We start from the raw sequence: 18,034 nt of genomic DNA on the forward strand, positions 1-18,034 counted from the left end.
TGAAATTTGCCGGAACGGAAATGAATCAGCATTCCGGCAAAACATAGGCCACTCGACTTCATTCCCTGGAAACAACAAAGCCACTTGGGCACAATCGAACCACTTCAATAATGGAATATGCAAATGAACATCAATGACATATATCATATAACAACAATCTTGTTTTTTGTTTACATAGCAACAATTAGTTTAACCAAGTTTTTGAAAGAACAACAATTCTGTTTTTTGTTTTTTGAATGAAATTACTGTTTAGGCATTTTCATAAAAATTTGCCCTAGCTAATTTCCTAAAAAAATTGCTTATCATTTTTCCTAAATGCTAAAAAAAGCCTACTGCCCTAAACAAATCTAGGGTTCATATGAACATCAACACAGCATCAACACATATATGAATTTCCCTGGCAGAGAGAGAGGAGGGTAGGGGAGAGGAGAGGCAGAGCCTTACGGTGACTGCGGCGAGGGCCCGACAAGCGGCGTCGAGGACGGGGTCGGGGCTCGGGCGTGCGACGGAGGGCGGCGTCCATGTCGGGGTCGGGGCGGCGTCGAGGTCGGGGGCGGCATCGAGGGTGTGCGGTGGGTGGCGGCGGTGGTGAGGTTGAGGGCGGCGGCGGGCGGCGGCGGTGAGGTCGAGAGCGGCAGGGTGACAGCGGCGATGGAGCAGTTGGGGGAGAGGGGCAAGTGGAGGGGAAGGACTTAGCAAAATTTTGAGCCCGTGCGGCCGGGGGTTAAGTCAAACTAGCAGCAGCGCGTTTTGCCCGAACGCGCTATAGCTAAGTTAGCTATAGCGTGTCAAGCGAAACGCGCTACAGGTATTCCTTTCTGTTTTATAATATCAGTAGCGCTTTGCGCTGAAAACTCGCTACTGCTAAGTCTAAGCATGTAAAAACTTCAAAAAATATACATTGGTCATCATTGATCTTTTTGTGTAGAATCTAAATAGTCAAAATGAATCCTCACAGTACCTATATAAGCACAGGTGAAGATTCATATTGCAGCCACAAATCTTACACATATAGTTCAATGAAGACCATGTGCTCGAGATAGTTTGAGAAGTAACATATTTAAGGTGGTAAACACCTTGTTCGCTTAGCATTATGGGACTAAACTTAATTAGGTGCAATACTTAGCGGTAGCATGTTTTGAAGAAAAACATTGTTACTAAGTACTTTAGCATTAGCGTGTCCTCGAAAGGGCGCTACTACTATATCTAGCCTGGGGGCAACGCCGTGGCAATTATAGTAGTAGCGCTTGTTTCACCTAGACCACTACTGCTACCGTGCTATTAGTAGTGCGGTTTTCTGAAGCTCGCTACTGCTAGTTAGCAGTAGCATCTGTTTTTAGACCGCGCTGCTGCTAAGATTCTGTGTATAAGGTTTTCCCTAGTAGTGAGGGACCTATATTGAAACACAACTTGCCTGTTGAAATCCTAGGGGATCCTCCCCCACCCAAGGGTGATCCCATGTTTGAGCTTAAACCTTTACCTGATACTCTTAAATATGCTTATCTTGATGAGAAAGAGATATATCCTGTTATTATTAGTGCTAACCTTTCAGAGCATGAGGAAAAGAAATTATTGAAAACTCTGAATAAGCACCGTGCTGCTATTGGATATACTCTGGATGATCTTAAGGGCATTAGTCCCACTCTCTGCCAGCACGAAATAAAACTGGAGAAAGATGTTAAACCGGTTGTTGATCACCAACGAAGGTTAAATCCTAAGATGAAAGAAGTGGTAAGAAAAGAAATACTAAAGCTTCTAGAGGCAGGTATAATTTATCCCGTTGCTGATAGTCAGTGGGTAAGTCCTGTCCATTGTGTCCCTAAGAAGGGAGGTATTACTGTTTTCCCTAATGATAAAGATGAATTGATCCCACAAAGAATTGTTACAGGTTATAGAATGGTAATTGATTTTCGTAAACTAAATAAAGCTACTAAAAAGGATCATTACCCTTTACCTTTTATTGATCAAATGCTAGAAATATTATCCAAGCATGCACATTTTTGCTTTCTAGATGGTTATTCTGGTTTCTCTCAAATACCTATGTCAAAAGAGGATCAAGAAAAGATAACTTTTACTTGCCCTTTCGACACCCTTGCTTATAGACGTATGCCTTTTTGTTTATGTAATGCACCTGCTACCTTTCAAAGATGTATGACTACTATATTCTCTGACTTTTGTGAAAAGATTGTTGAGATTTTCATGGATGATTTCTCCATTTACGGAACTTCTTTTGATGATTGCTTAAGCAACCTTGATCGAGTTTTGCAGAGATGTGAAGAAACTAATCTTGTCTTGAATTGGGACAAGTGCCACTTTATGGTTAATGAAGGTATTTTCTTGGGGCATAAAATTTCTGAAAGAGGAATTGAAGTTGATAAAGCTAAGGTTGATGCTATTGAAAAGATGTCATGTCCTAAGGACATTAAAGGTATAAGAAGTTTCCTTGGTCATGGCAGTTTTTATAGGAGGTTCATTAAGGAATTTTCTAAAATTTCTTGGCCTCTGACTAATCTTTTACAAACAGATGTTCCTTTTGTCTTTGATGATGATTGTGTAGAAGCATTTGGAATGCTTAAGAAAGCTTTGATTTCTGCGCCTATTGTTCAACCTCCTGATTGGAATTTACCATTTGAAATTATGTGTGATGCTAGTGATTATGATGTAGGGGTTTTTCTAGGACAAAGAGTTGATAAGAAATTAACTGTTATCCAATATGCTAGTAAAGCTCTAGACAGTGCTCAAAGAAATTATGCTACTACTGAAAAATAATTTTTAGCAGTTGTATTTGCTTGTGGTAAGTTTAGACCTTATATTGTTGATTCAAAAGTAACTGTTCACACTGATCATGCTGCTATTAAATATCTTATGGAAAAGAAAGATGCTAAACCTAGACTTATTAGATGGGTTCTCTTGCTTCAAGAATTCGATTTGAATATTATTGATAGAAAGGGAGTTGAGAACCCCGTTGCAGACAACTTGTCTAGGTTAGAGAATATTCTTGATGACCCACTACCTATTGATGATAGCTTTCCTGATGAACAATTAGATGTCATAAATGCTTCTCTTACTGCTCCATGGTATGCTGATTATGCTAATTATATTGTTGCTAAGTTTATACCACCTAGTTTCACATACCAGCAAAAGAAAAAGTTCTTCTATGATTTAAGACATTACTTCTGGGATGACCCACATCTTTATAAAGAAGTAGTGGATGGTGTTATTAGACGTTGTGTACCTAAGCATGAACAGGAATAGATCCTACGCAAGTGTCACTCCGAGGCTTATGGAGGACACCACGCTGGAGATAGAACTGCACATAAGGTATTGCAATCCGATTTTTATTGGCCTACTCTCTTCAAGGATGCCCGTAAGTTTGTCATGTCCTGTGATGAATGTCAAAGAATTGGTAATATTAGTAGACGTCAAGAAATGCCCATGAATTATTCACTTGTTATTGAACCATTTGATGTTTGGGGCTTTGATTATATGGGACCATTTCCTTCCTCTAATGGGTATACTCATATTTTAGTTTCTGTTGATTATGTTACTAAGTGGGTAGAAGCTATTCCAACTAGTAGTGCTGATCAAAGCACCTCTATTAAGATGCTTAAAGAAGTTATTTTTCCAAGGTTTGGAGTCCCTAGATATTTAATGACTGATGGTGGTTCACATTTTATTCATGGTGCTTTTCGTAAAATACTTGCTAAGTATGATGTTAATCATATAATTGCGTCTCCATATAATCCACAGTCTAGTGGTCAAGTAGAATTGAGCAATAGAGAGCTTAAATTAATTTTGCAAAAGACTATTAATAGATCTAGAAATAATTGGTCCAAGAAACTTGATGATGCATTATGGGCTTATAGAACTGCATATAAGAATCCTATGGGTATGTCTCCGTATAAAATGGTTTACGGTAAAGCATGTCACTTACCTCTTGAACTAGAACATAAGGCATATTAGGCCATTAAAGAGATCAACTATGACTTCAAACTTGCCGGTGAGAAGAGGCTTTTTGACATTAGCTCACTTGATGAATGGAGAGCCCAGGCTTATGAGAATGCCAAACTATTTAAAGAAAAAGTTAAAAGATGGCATGATAAAAGGATACAAAAGCATGAGTTTAATGTAGGTGATTATGTATTGCTATACAACTCTCGTTTTAGATTTTTTGCAGGCAAACTCCTCTCTAAATGGGAAGGTCCTTACATCATCGAGGAGGTCTATCGTTCTGGTGCCATAAAAATCAACAACTTCGAAGGCACAAATCCGAGGGTAGTGAACGGTCAAAGAATCAAACATTATATCTCAGGTAATCCCATAAATGTCGAAACTAATGTTATTGAAACCGTAACCTCGGAGGAATACATAAGGGACACTTTCCAGAACGTTTCAGACTCCGAAAAGGAATAGGTGCATGGTACGGTAAGTAAACCGACTCCAAAACAGTTCTAATGGCAATTTTTCTCTGTTTTGGAATATTTAAGAAAAGGGGAAAATAAGAAGTAGTCCGGGAAGGACATGAGGCATCCATGAGGGTGGAGGGCACGCCCTACCCCCCTAGGCGCGTGCTACCTCTTGAGCATTGTGTTGGTTTTCCCCAAAGAGGAAGGGATGATGCGGCAAAGTAGCGTAAGCATTTCCCTTACTTTTTGAGAACCAAGGTATCAATCCAGTAGGAGGCTACACGCGAGTCCCTCGCACCTGCACAAAACAAATAAATCCTCGCAATCAATGTGATAAGGGGTTGTCAATCCCTACACGGCCACTTACGAGAGTGAGATCTGATAGATATGATAAGATAATATTTTTAGTATTTTTGTGATAAAGATGCAAAGTAAAATAAAAGCAAAGGAAATAACTAAGTATTGGGAGATTAATATGATGAAGATAGACCCGGGGGCCATAGGTTTCACTAGTGGCTTCTCTCGAGAGCATAAGTATTCTACGGTGGGTGAACAAATTACTGTTGAGCAATTGACAGAATTGAGCATAGTTATGAGAATATCTAGGTATGATCATGTACATAGGCATCCCGTCCGAGACAAGTAGACCGACTCCTGCCTGCATCTACTACTATTACTCCACTCATCGACCGCTATCCAGCATGCATCTAGAGTATTAAGTTAATGAAAACAGAGTAACGCCTTAAGCAAGATGACATGATGTAGAGGGATAAACTCATGCAATATGATGAAAACCCCATCTTGTTATCCTCGATGGCAACAATACAATATGTGCCTTGCTGCCCCTACTGTCACTAGGAAAGGACACTGCAAGATTGAACCCAAAGCTAAGCACTTCTCCCATTGCAAGAAAGATCAATCTAGTAGACCAAACCAAACTGATAATTCGAAGAGACTTGCAAAGATAACCAATCATACATAAAAGAATTCAGAGAAGATTCAAATATTGTTCATAGATAGACTTGATCATAAACCCACAATTCATCGGTCTCAACAAACACACCGCAAAAAGAAGATTACATCGAATAGATCTCCACAAGAGAGGGGGAGAACATTGTATTGAGATCCAAAAGGAGAGAAGAAGCCATCTAGCTACTAACTATGGACCCATAGGTCTGAGGTGAACTACTCACACTTCGTCGGAGGGGCTATGGTGTTGATGTAGAAGCCCTCCGTGATCGATGCCCCCTCCGGCGGAGCTCCGGAATAGGCCCCAAGATTGGATCTCGTGGATACAGAAAGTTGCGGCGGTGGAATTAGGGTTTTGGCTCTGTATCTGATCATTTGGGGGTACGTAGGTATATATAGGAGGAAGGAGTACGTCGATGGAACAACAGGGGGGCCACGAGGGTGGAGGGCGCGCCTAGGGGGGTAGGCGCGCCCCCTACCTCGTGGCCTCCTCTTCTGTGTCTTGCCGTAGGGTCCAAGTCTCCTGGGTATTGTTCGTTGAGAAAATCACGTTCCCGAAGGTTTCATTCTGTTTGGACTCCGTTTGATATTCCTTTTCTTCGAAACCCTAAAACTGGCAAAAAAACAACAATTCTGGGCTGGGCCTCTGGTTAATAGGTTAGTCCAAAAAATAATATAAAAGTGGATAATAAAGCCCAATAATGTCCAAAACAGTAGGTAATATAGCATGGAGCAATCAAAAATTATAGATATGTTGGAGACGTATCAGCGCGCCCCCTGCCTCGTGTGCTCTCCGGACTCCATTTTCTTGCACGATATTCCTTTTGGTCGGTAAAAATTCATTATATAATCTCCCGAAGGTCTTGACCACTGTATCACGCAAATATCCTCTGTCTTTGCTTCGAGTTGTTTCTGCTGCAGATTAGAGCATTATGTCATCCCAAGATTCGGAGGGAGAAAGCTATGTGGCAGATTACCTTGCAGATCATAAGGTCTACGGGGATTTGGACCATTGTAGTTGGACCACGAAGGAAGAAGAAGACTATGAGCCTAAGGGAACAGAGGAGACGAGCTCAGATGAAGATGAAGTCCCATTACCTCAACCTGGGGACATGCATGTGGAGTTCCAAAAGTCAAGCCTCCCCAATAGAGCAAAGAAACCTAAGATCGAGTTTATCCCTTTTCGTCTCTTGCAGGAGAACAAACAAGAACTATGCAAAAGGGTATTAAGCCTTCAGCGGGAGATCGAGGACCTAAGGGAACAAAATTCTATCCTCAAGCGCAAATTAAGGGAGAAGAACACGTCATCACCACCCCCGAGGAAGGAGACATAAACACATGGGTATGGGCACTCCCCTTGGCAATTGTCAAGCTTGGGGGAGTGCCCCGGTATCTTATCACCATCACTTTTATCTTTACCATTTTTCTTAGTTTGACCCTATTGGTAATATCTTGATCTAGTAGAATAAAGTTTTAGTATGTTCTAGTTTTGAGTTTTGCTTTATGATCCTTCTATGTAAGCGAGTCCGTGAGCTATATATAATAAAGATTATTGTTGAGTCAAGGCTTGATTATATTACTATGATCTTGAGGGAATAGAAGAAAAGAGAAGAAATAAAAATAAATAAAGAGATCATATGGATCTTATGGAGAGTAATGACTTCACATATAAAGAGTATGATGAATAAAAATTGTTGAGAGTTGACAAACATAGTTTTGGTCATCGTTGCAATAAATAGGAAGTAATAAAGAAAGAGAGGTTTTCACATATAAATATACTATCTTGGACATCTTTTATGATTGTGAGCACTCATTAAAATATGACATGCTAAAGAGTTGATGTTGGACAAGGAAGACAACGTAATGGGTTATGTTTTCTTACATCTGAGATAAATTATATTGTCATGGATCATCCAACATGTTGAGCTTGCCTTTCCCTCTCATTCTAGCCAAATTCTTTGCACCAAGTAGATATACTACTTGTGCTTCTAAATATCCTTAAACCCAGTTTTGCCATAAGAGTCCACCATATCTACCTATGGATTGAGTAAGATCCTTCAAGTAAGTTGTCATCGTTGCAAGCAATAAAAATTGATCTCTAAATATGTATGATTTATTAGTGTGGAGAAAATAAGCTTTATACGATCTTGTGATGTGGAAGAAATAAAAGCGACGGACTGCATAATAAAGGTCCATATCACAAGTGGCAATATAAAGTGATGTTCTTTCGCATTAAGATTTTGTGCATCCAACCATAAAAGCACATGACAACCTCTACTTCCCTCTGCGAAGGGCCTATCTTTTATTCTTGTCTTATACTTCATGCAAGAGTCACGGTGATCTTCACCTTTCCTTTTTACATTTTATCCTTTGGCAAGCACAATGTGTTGGAAAGATCCAGGTATATATAGCTAATTGGATGTGAGTTTTCATGAACTATTATTGTTGACATTACCCTTGAGGTAAAAGGTTGGAAGGCAAAACTATAAGCCCCTATCTTTCTCTGTGTCCGATTAAAACTTCATAACCATAAATATCGCGTGAGTGTTAGCAATTGTGAAAGACTAAATGATGGTTGAATATGTGGACTTGCTGAGAAGCTCTTATATTGACTCTTTCCTATGTTATGATAAATTGCAATTGCTTCAATGACTGGGATTATAGTTTGTTAGTTTGCCATAAGAGTCCACCATATCTACCTATGGATTGAGTAAGATCCTTCAAGTAAGTTGTCATCGTTGCAAGCAATATATATGTTGATGTTTTAAGAATGACCATGATGCCCTCATGTCCGTATTTTATTTTATCGACACCTCTATCTCTAAACACTAGATGATTCCCCGCACGTTGCTGCGGGAATTTGTAGTATTGCTCTAAAGGAGGATTTGTGGAGTAAGTAATTTGTGAAATCACTAAAGCAAATATATAAAAATATGTTTACTTGAATCTTTGATAGAATGATGTGAAAAGTTTAAAAAATAGGATAATCTGGTTGATAAAAGCATCTGTAATGCGTTGGCCTGCCGGTATATTGCAAAAGAGTGTTGTTCGTATTAAGATTAACTAATGATAAATGTTCATATCATTCATACCTTGGTAGTCATTTATTGTGTAACAACTTCGGCCAAGAAATTCAAGATGTCACCCTTAATCATTAATTGTTTGTTGTTGGGGAAGCGAACATCACTCGGTGCACTTTGTGCCAAAAATTCAGACAAACTCAGGACGCTCCCGCTCTCCCGGCCCAATGCACATGTATAAATCATGATATAATTCATAATTAAATGGGAAAAGAAATTACATGATTCTTGAACTCCGGCATGAATAAATAAAATAAAATGTTTGGCATACGAAACTACAATTAGGGAATAGCCTATATGGACGTGTAGCAGAACTTGAATAGAACATGAACTGTTGTTGACTTTTCATACTACGGAGCAAAGAGCGCATGGAGAGCACCTCCCGCATCTCAATATTATATTAACACCAAGATCTCAAATAGTTCTTTTGTTTATACATGGGACAAAGTACAAAATAAGAATAATTTAATTTATCCATTTTAGTTAATGCACATTGAGCACAAAAAGCATAGAGAGTTCCCAACCAGATATTACAGAAAGAATTACAGGATGTGAGCTGCAGCGTTTAATTTTTCATCGATGTTGATCAGTGTCCTTGTAATTCTTCACATTTATATGAGAAAAGGTTATCATGTAATGTAGTATACCAGAAAAGGTTATCATGTAATGTAGTATGCCATTGAGAATCTCATCAAATGCAGCTGGAGATACATTGGAGCAATGTGCTAATATCTCCGTGTGAACCTCTTGATATTGTTTATAGGAACACACTCTTCATATAAATGATTAGAATAGACCATCCTCATGGTAGATTTGTGATGATATAGATTAATAGCTATATGATAGACGGGTTCCCATAGTAATATAGCATGAGGAGTGAGACGAATATATTCCCAGCTTTCTTGAATAAACTTCCTCGAACATACTATTTCTGAAAAAGAGTTTACCTTGATATCAATCCTAAGAAACAATTGGAAAAGGAAGGTTCTCATACCACATTGAGTGAATGGTCCTAGGTACATGCCACATATTAAGCAAATCCAAAAAAATATATAAAATTGACAGACATCTTATAATAAAAGGCACCACCGTATACTGATGGAAAGAGTAATATATTGGCATCCACTCTCTTATTTTCTTATGCTGTTGATAGATTAACTGAGAATACAAGTACTCTAGAAGATTTCACATGTGAAGGTAAAATCCTTGGTCCAGGCCAACGTGTTGGAATTCAAAGAATTGATGTCTTTCAAACATGGAATCGTTTGAGAGAGAAAAAATGACCTCTCAGAATATCATAGTATTATCACTCTTTCGGGGTCAGTAGATTCAAGAACCTTCAAAACAGAGGTAAACAATGCAAAAATAAATACTGGCTTAACACATACAAAAAAATTATTGGCTTAACACATACAAAAAGAATTCAGCAAACATAAGCATATGGGTTGTATCTAGAGGTATCGATATGAATAGTCCAAGGGAAGGAATTTGTATGGTATATTGGTATGTAATATGCACATAAACAAATAGAAGGTGCATGCATTCGCTAATCGAGTCTAGATAATTAAATTCAGAGATAAGTAGTTGCGTACCAACACGAGCAGCAGGAGAAAGACAAAGCAATGAATCCAATCTGAGCGACCTATGAAGCAAAAAGTCGAGCACCTTTCAATCCCGAGAGCAACGCGAGAAATTGAAAAGCATGAGCTTGATGATAGGAAAAATTAAGGGTGGATGAAAATATGAAATCTGCAGCTAGCAAGGTAGAGGACGTTTCCTAGATGAGAATGTAAACAGGCGTGCTTGTTGGATTACAATGTTGGTCCAGAGGGGTTTTTATACGAACTTTTCTCACAATTGCGGAGTAATGGAGGCAGAGATAATTAGGGACGATTAATGGTGTGGTGCATGAAGCTGTTTCTTATGCATTTGTGGCCGGGAGAATGTGCGTCATGTAGTTGAATGGGTTAGTGCTAGCCGTACAATCAGTAGTGGGTGTTAAACAACATATTGTCACGTCATATGTGTTGACATGTGCCATATAACTTCGGCAAGGGGTTAGCTCAAGTAGATATAGATAGAAATCGGTTTAAGCATTGTTATCTCCTAATTCTTTCTTCTCTTCCAAGATGTAAACCTCCTGTACCGAACTCCCTTTGTACGCAATCAGGGTTTAGCCCCTGCTCTATATAAACACGCAGGCTCGGCCTCAACAGGCACGACGCTTCATAGAAAGTTTACATGGTATCAGAGCTTCCTCTTCCTATCCCATCTAGCCAGCACGCCTTCCGCCTTCGCTCCTGCCATGTCGTCCTCCTCCGGTGCTTCCCCTGCCGGCCTAAGTGGTTAGGTCACCGAGAAGCTTACCCGCACCAACTACATATTGTGGCGCACCCAGGTGACGCCGCAGCTGAGAGGTGCTGGGGTCTTCGACTATGTGGATGCATCCGCGGCGGAGCCCGTCAAGGTCCTGGTCACCACGGACAAAGACGGGAAAGAACACTCTGCGCCTAATCCCCTCCATAAGAGTTGGGTTATAGAAGGTCAGGAGGTACTTGGATATCTGTTGAATAACCTCTCCAAGGAAGTTCTCGTGCAGGTTACGTCCATCACCACGCCGCACGAGCTCTGGGCTGCTCTGGCGAACATGTTTTCGTCGCAGTCCCGATCACGGATCAACAACATCCGGATCGCCCTCTCCAACACGCAGAAGGGAACCCAGACGGTGGAGGCCTACTTCGCCCACATGCGCTCACTGGCAGATGAGCTCGCCGCAGCTGGAAAGCCCCTGGATGATGATGAGCTAATCTCCTACATCACCGGCGGCCTCGACATGGACTACCAGCCGCTCGTGTCTTCTCTCGACGCGCGCCCTGCTTTTGAACCGGTAACCCTCGATGATCTCTTTGCCCAGATGAGTAATTTCGATCAGAGGGTTGCCCTCTTCCATAGCACCAACTCAGGCGGGGGATTCAAGTCCTCTGCAAACACTGTTGTTCGTGGTCGCGGTGGTGGATCCTCTCGCTATCGGGGACCAGCGCGCGCCAAGGGCAGGCAGCAAGGTGGAAACAGTGGCAGCAACAACTCATCTCGCAATGACGGCGGCCGCCCCTTCAACACCAACACCAGGGGCCGCCGCAACTCCACCTCCAAATCACGGCCTGACGCTGTGCGCTTCCAGATTTGTGGCAAGCTGGGGCACACGGTGCTGGACTGTTGGTATCGCTTTGATGAAGATGGTGAGTCCTCTAAAGATGAGAAAGTTGCTGCCGCAGCAGGTGGTTCCTACGACATCGACACAAACTGGTATGTGGATAGTGGTGCCACTAACCACATCACCGGTGAGCTGGAAAAGGTAACCATGCGTGAGAAGTACAGGGGCCAGGACCAAATCCATACTGGTGCAAACGGAGAAGGTATGAGGATTTGTCACGTTGGTCATTCAGTTATTAAAACCCCCACTCGCAAAATTCATCTAAGAAAAATTTTGCATGTTCCTAGTGCCTCGAAAAGCCTTCTCTCTGTTCATCGTATTGCTCTTGATAATCATGTCTTTCTTGAATTTCACCCCTTCTTCTTTTTGATCAAGGACCAGGTCACGAAGAAAATCCTATTTCGAGGTAGATGTGTTCGAGGGCTTTACCCGTTGATTCCGGAGATTAGAAGGTTCAATAAACAAGCATATGGTGTCACCAAAATTTCGTCAACTCGGTGGCACGATCGATTAGGACATGCTTCTTTTTCTTTAGTAGAACGAGTGCTTAGGAAAAATAAGCTCCCATATGTTGGTGAGCGTAGTTGTGAAACAATTTGTGATTCATGTCAGCGTGCTAAAAGTCATCAGTTACCTTATCCTATATCCACTAGTGTTTCTACCAAGCCATTGCAACTTATATTTTCTAATGTTTGGGGTCCTGCCCCCACCTCTGTGGATTTATCTTCTTAAGAAACGATCCGATGTGTTCCAAGTGTTTCACAACTTTCAAGCACTCTGTCAGGACCCCGATTCCAAGTCACATCGATCTAGCCGGTAACACCTCATATCACTTTGCGGCCTCACGCACGGTATCCCACGGGTGTCGCCTTACCATGGCCTGGGACCGTTTGCGCCTTTTTGGCTCACGTATATGATAGTGTCGCTAGCATCCATATGAGAGAGAACCCGGGCTGACACGGCTAGTCATGAACCCAAAGCGGCATAAACCTATGGAGACAGGCATACATGAATCACATCGAGCATGTCGGTCATCAGCGAGTGATTCCGGGCTGTAGCACTGGGCTAACAGGACTCCGGGGAACCCGGGCTGTAGCAGGCTAGGCAGGACTCCGGATGTCACCGCGTGACATTTCCCCGAAGGGACAGACATAGGAACGACGTGAAACACATGCCGGCCAGTCAAGTGTCCTGAGCAGTAGTGCTGGGCTAGCAGGACTCCGGTGAACCGGGCTGTAGCGGACTACTATGGCTCGAGGAACACTAGACTACATTTCCCCATAAGAAAGGCTGCCAAGGATAAACAACTAGATTGTCGGATCCCACTCATACCAAGCATTTCAATCATACACACAATATGCCCGATATGAGTACATACAACATGGCATCACAACAAAACTCTACAACTGAAGTACTTTATTTAAAGGCTCCAGAGAGCCATACATAACATGTTCATACAGATAGGGGTCACATGACCCGACACTCAAGTCATACAATCATACAAGCACAAGCGGAAGCAACAAGTCTGAGTACAGACACTAGAAAGAAAGAAGGCTTCTCGAAGCCTGTCTATCTACATAGGGCCCTCCATGGCCAGGATCACCACCTGGGTGGCTAGTCACTCGTCGACGTCAAGGTCTACTTAAAACCCATCGGAGGGGGCGGTGTTGTCGTCTGAAAATAGTAATTAAGCAAACATGAGTACAAAGGTACTCAGCAAGTCTTACAACAGAACCTACTATACATGCTCATTCTCAAGAAGGTGGTGGGGTTATTGCAGCAAGCCAGCTTTGACTCTTGGCTAAGCTATCCTACGGAACTCCACTAGTAAAATAGTTTTCGCACACGAGTTCACTACTCACCAACACAATGCTCCACCGAGGATCCTCTCTCGTCATCCTATGAGAGGGCCATCCTCGGTACTCACACTTATCTTGAGTCTTTTAGTAGTATCCATTAACTTGTCTATGAACTGTATAGGCAACCAAGTAGTACTTTACCGCAGACGCGGCTATTTGAATAGATGATGTTAACCCTGCAGGGGTATACTTCTTCATACACGCTTTCACCACTTACCGCCGTTTACACGACATGTACTCGGCAACCTTCAAGCGGTAGCCCAGCGAGGGTGTCGGCCACGGCCTACCTAAACACTTAAGTCTCTAGTCCAGGTTTATCGCCTATCCAGGTTCCATCCGTAGGGAGTCCGGCCGAGGTTTCCACATACGGCCCCGAACGATGTGAACAGGGTCCCGAGACGCCAAACGGGCGCCCGGCATACCCGGCCACGGTGTATCTACCGCAACATAGCCCACCCCTAGGGTCAGCGCTACGCACGGCCGCCAACACATAACCTACAAACACCAGAAACTATTTGCAACTCCTGGACAGAGTACTAGGGTGATTAAGAAGACGAGAGGGTCCATTGGTTTTGGGCCCAATGTACGGTAGTAACTGCATCTTAAATCACACATACAGATCTCAGTTCTTATGGACGGTCTCAATGAAACAACCCACCATGTACTCCTACATGGCCTCTCATCGATACCTTTACCAAAACATGTTCAACACATCCCTCACATTACCGACATAAACATTTCACTCTAGCCCATCACCCAGATGAACCAGACCTGACACAACTCTAAGCATAGCAGGCATAGCAAGGTAGGAATCACATACATGGCTCAATCAACTCCTACACGTGCTAGTGGGTTTCATCTAGTTACTGTGGCAATGACAGATCATGCAGAGGATAAGGGTTCAACTACCGTAGCACACAGCAGTTTGAATCGCGTTGTCTTAATGCAGTAAACAAGAGCAGAAGCGAGAACATGGGTTTGTATCGAAATGATCAATGGGTTGCTTGCCTGTTGTAGAGGTAGTAGGGTACTGCCCTTCAGACGGATACTCGGGGTTATCCTCGAAGGCAGAACCTACCACGAAACACACACCGAACATAATCAACACATGGTAATATGCAACAATATGATGCATGCTATGACATGGCAAGATGAAAGTGTCTTGGCCTAATGCAAGCTAAAACAGAAGGGGATGAACTCATTTGAATCGAAGATTCAAATGTTAGCTCATCAAACATGGCCTTATTAGTGCATTACCTTATTCTGCTTAAACAGCAAGGTTAGCTTGCTTTTTCATGCATGAAACCATTACAGATGGATAGATTGAATTTTTCTGATCATTTCTCATATATAAATCTTTGCATTTGGAGCTATGGTTGATTTTCTATGATTTTAGAAGTTTTGGCTATTTTCTGGAATTTCCTATTAAAGAATAAATCCAGTAATTGAATTAATGCGTCAGCATGACATAGGTGTGACGTCAGCGGGTCAACTGGGTCGGCCAGGTCAAACCTGACTTGTGGGCCCTGTCTGTCAGTGTCACAACTAATTAACAGAATTATGTTAGTGCTAATTGACTGTCAGTGGGGCCTGGGCCCACATGTCAGTGACTAAACTAATTAAAACTAGTTAAAACTAATCTTAAACTGATTAGCAGACCGGCCCCACCTGTCATAGACTCAGGGGGGTCTACCTGGGCCCACACGGGGGTCGAACAGGGTCAACTCGCCGGCAGCTTGACGCCGGCGATGACAGACGCGGCGGAGGGGCTCGGGTTTGCGTCTCCAGCGTCCAAATCGACGGCGGAGAGCAGCTACGTGACGCAGGGAGCATGTCACGTCGTTTGGTGGAGAAAGTGGAGCTCGGGGAGGCCGGGAACGACGCCGGCGACGACCTTGGCGGTCGCTGGAGTTCGGGCGAGGATGAACCCGAAGCTACGGGGCACGGCGAGGCGCGGGGAGTGGTGCGTTAGGCTCCTGGGAACATGGTGAGTGTGGTGACGCGCTCGGAATCGAGCTTACACGCCTGTGGCCACGGCGGCGACATGGCCGGCGGAGCCGAGCTCTCGGCCGTGATGGCCAATGGGGTTAGAGGGCAGCTCGAGCGACGTGGCTAGGGGGAGAAGAGAGAGAAGCTCACGGTGGGTGCAGCGGGCGTCGAAGCGGGCTCGGGGAAGCTTGGGAGGCGGCAAAACATCAAAGACGATCTCCGGTGACCGACGAGGGGAACGGCAACGGTGGCGGCGTTGCAGCGCGTCCGAGGCCTCGTGGCTCATCGAGGAGGTCGAGGGAGATGTTGCGAAGCTCGTGGGCACGGTGGGGTGACATGGGGACGACGGTGGCTGCGGCTACGGCGGCAAGATGACGGCGGCTGCGTCGGCAGGAAGATGGGGAGAGAGCCAGAGAGGGAGAGAGGCCACGGGGAGAGTGGGAAGAAAGAGGGGGAGACGTGGGGGTCGGCGTGGCACTCGTAGACGCCTCCAGGGCGTCGGCGGAAGCAGGAGGTGGCCGGTGTGTGGCCGCGGGCGCCGGCCACGCGCTCCTCGTCCTCCTGGCGAGAGGAGGAGGACGACTGGCAAGAGCCAGTCGACTGGGCCGAGCCAGGTGGGCTGCGCCTGGTAAGTTTCTCTCTCTCTCCTTTTTTCTGTTTTTCTTATTTATTTATTATTCCTGTAACTTCAGGGCTTTATTAAAAATACCAGGGCATTACCATAAATCATAAAATTAATCATGGCCACTTCTTAGAATATATCCAACAGCAAACATTTTAGTTTATGATTATTTGAGCATTTAAAATATTTTATAGCATTTAAATGCCCAAATGCAAATACCATAAGGTTTAATCCAATGACCTTTGATGTCCTAGAAAAATGTGCACCATTTTTGTCAAAGGTTTTAACCCAAAACAAAAAGGGTGGGCTTTTTTTAGAAGGGCATTTCAGGTTCATTGGTAAAGTTTTTAGTAAACCCTAGTTGTTCTAGGGGAGGGTGCTGGGGGTTCTGTCATCCCCATTTCAAATTTAAAAGGAATTTAAACATGATGCACACTCTAATGCTTGAACTAACTAGGGTGTGACAACTCACCCCCACTCAAAAGAATCTCGTCCCGAGATTTAGGATCCTCCGGAAAGAAGGTGGGGTACTCGAGTCGAAGACGATCCTCCCTTTCCCAAGTGGCTTCTTTCTCAGAATGGTGTGACCATTGAACCTTGAGAAACTTGATATTATGACGTCGAGTGGTACGCTCGGCTTGATCAAGGATACGAACGGGATATTCCCGATATGAGAGGTTATCTTGTAGATCAAGCGTTTCGTGGTCCACTCCACGGATAGGATCCGCGAAGTAATGCCTGAGTTGAGAAACATGGAAGACATCGTGAACTCTGGAAAGATGCGAAGGTAGTTCCAATTGGTAGGCAACTTCTCGTCGTTTGGCAAGAATGCGAAAGGGTCCGATGTAACGAGGAGCCAATTTGCCTTTGATACCGAAACGATGGGTTCCCTTTAACGGAGTAACCCGAAGGTAAGCCTTCTCGCCAACTTCATAAGTCATGAGTTTATGTCTACGATCATATTGGCTCTTTTGACGAGATTGGGCTGTTTTCATTTTCTCACGAATAACGCGAACCTGCTCTTCTGCTTCCTGAATCATATCCGGGCGAAAGAGTTGTCTTTCCCCGGTTTCTGACCAGTTAAGAGGCGTTCGACATTTTCGTCCATAGAGAACTTCGAAAGGAGCCTTGCCCAAGCTAGCTTGATAAATATTGTTGTAAGCAAACTCCGCGAATGGAAGGCATTTCTCCCAGCCCATTCCGAACGAGATGACAGAGGCTCGGAGCATATCTTCCAGAATTTGATTGACTCGTTCTACTTGACCACTTGATTGAGGATGGAAGGCGGTGCTAAAAGAGAGATGAGTTCCCATAGCATTTTGGAAACTTTCCCAAAATCGAGAGGTGAAGAGACTCCCACGGTCTGAGTTAATTTCCAATGGAACACCATGAAGAGACACTATTCGGGAGATGTACAAGTCAGCTAGCTGGCCAGCGGTGATACTCTCACGAACAGGTAGGAAATGGGCTACCTTGGAAAGACGGTCGATCACGACAAAGATGGCATTATTCCCTCTCTTGGTCCTGGGAAACCCAGTGATGAAATCCATACTAATTTTATCCCATTTACACTCGGGAATAGCCAAAGGTTGAAGGGTGCCAGCAGGTCGTTGATGCTCTGTTTTAACATGACGACAAACGTCGCAATTAGCAATGTATTGAGCGATTTGTCTCTTCATCCTAGTCCACCAAAACCTCTGGCGTAGGTCTTGATACATTTTAGTACTGCCGGGATGAATGGTGAGAGGGGATTCATGAGCTTCCTTAAGGATCAGCCGCCTCAGGTTTCGTGCCTTGGGAACCACTAAGCGGTTTCCAAAGTATACGACACCTTGATCATCAACGGAGAAACAATTCGCGACTCCTTTCTTAATGTTTCTCTTAATACGGGAGAT

At 43.5% G+C, this 18,034-nt stretch overlaps 1 pseudogene; it reads left to right on the forward strand.

Moving 5' to 3' along the window:
• The first annotated feature begins 11,240 nt into the window (after positions 1–11,240).
• LOC125526133 (small nucleolar RNA Z247) lies at positions 11,241–11,385 on the forward strand (annotated as a pseudogene).
• The last annotated feature ends 6,649 nt before the right edge of the window (positions 11,386–18,034 follow it).

This window comes from Triticum urartu, chromosome 7A (assembly GCF_056163025.1).
Source record: "Triticum urartu cultivar PI428250 chromosome 7A, HENAU_Tu73, whole genome shotgun sequence".
Taxonomy (NCBI): Eukaryota; Viridiplantae; Streptophyta; class Magnoliopsida; order Poales; family Poaceae; genus Triticum; species Triticum urartu.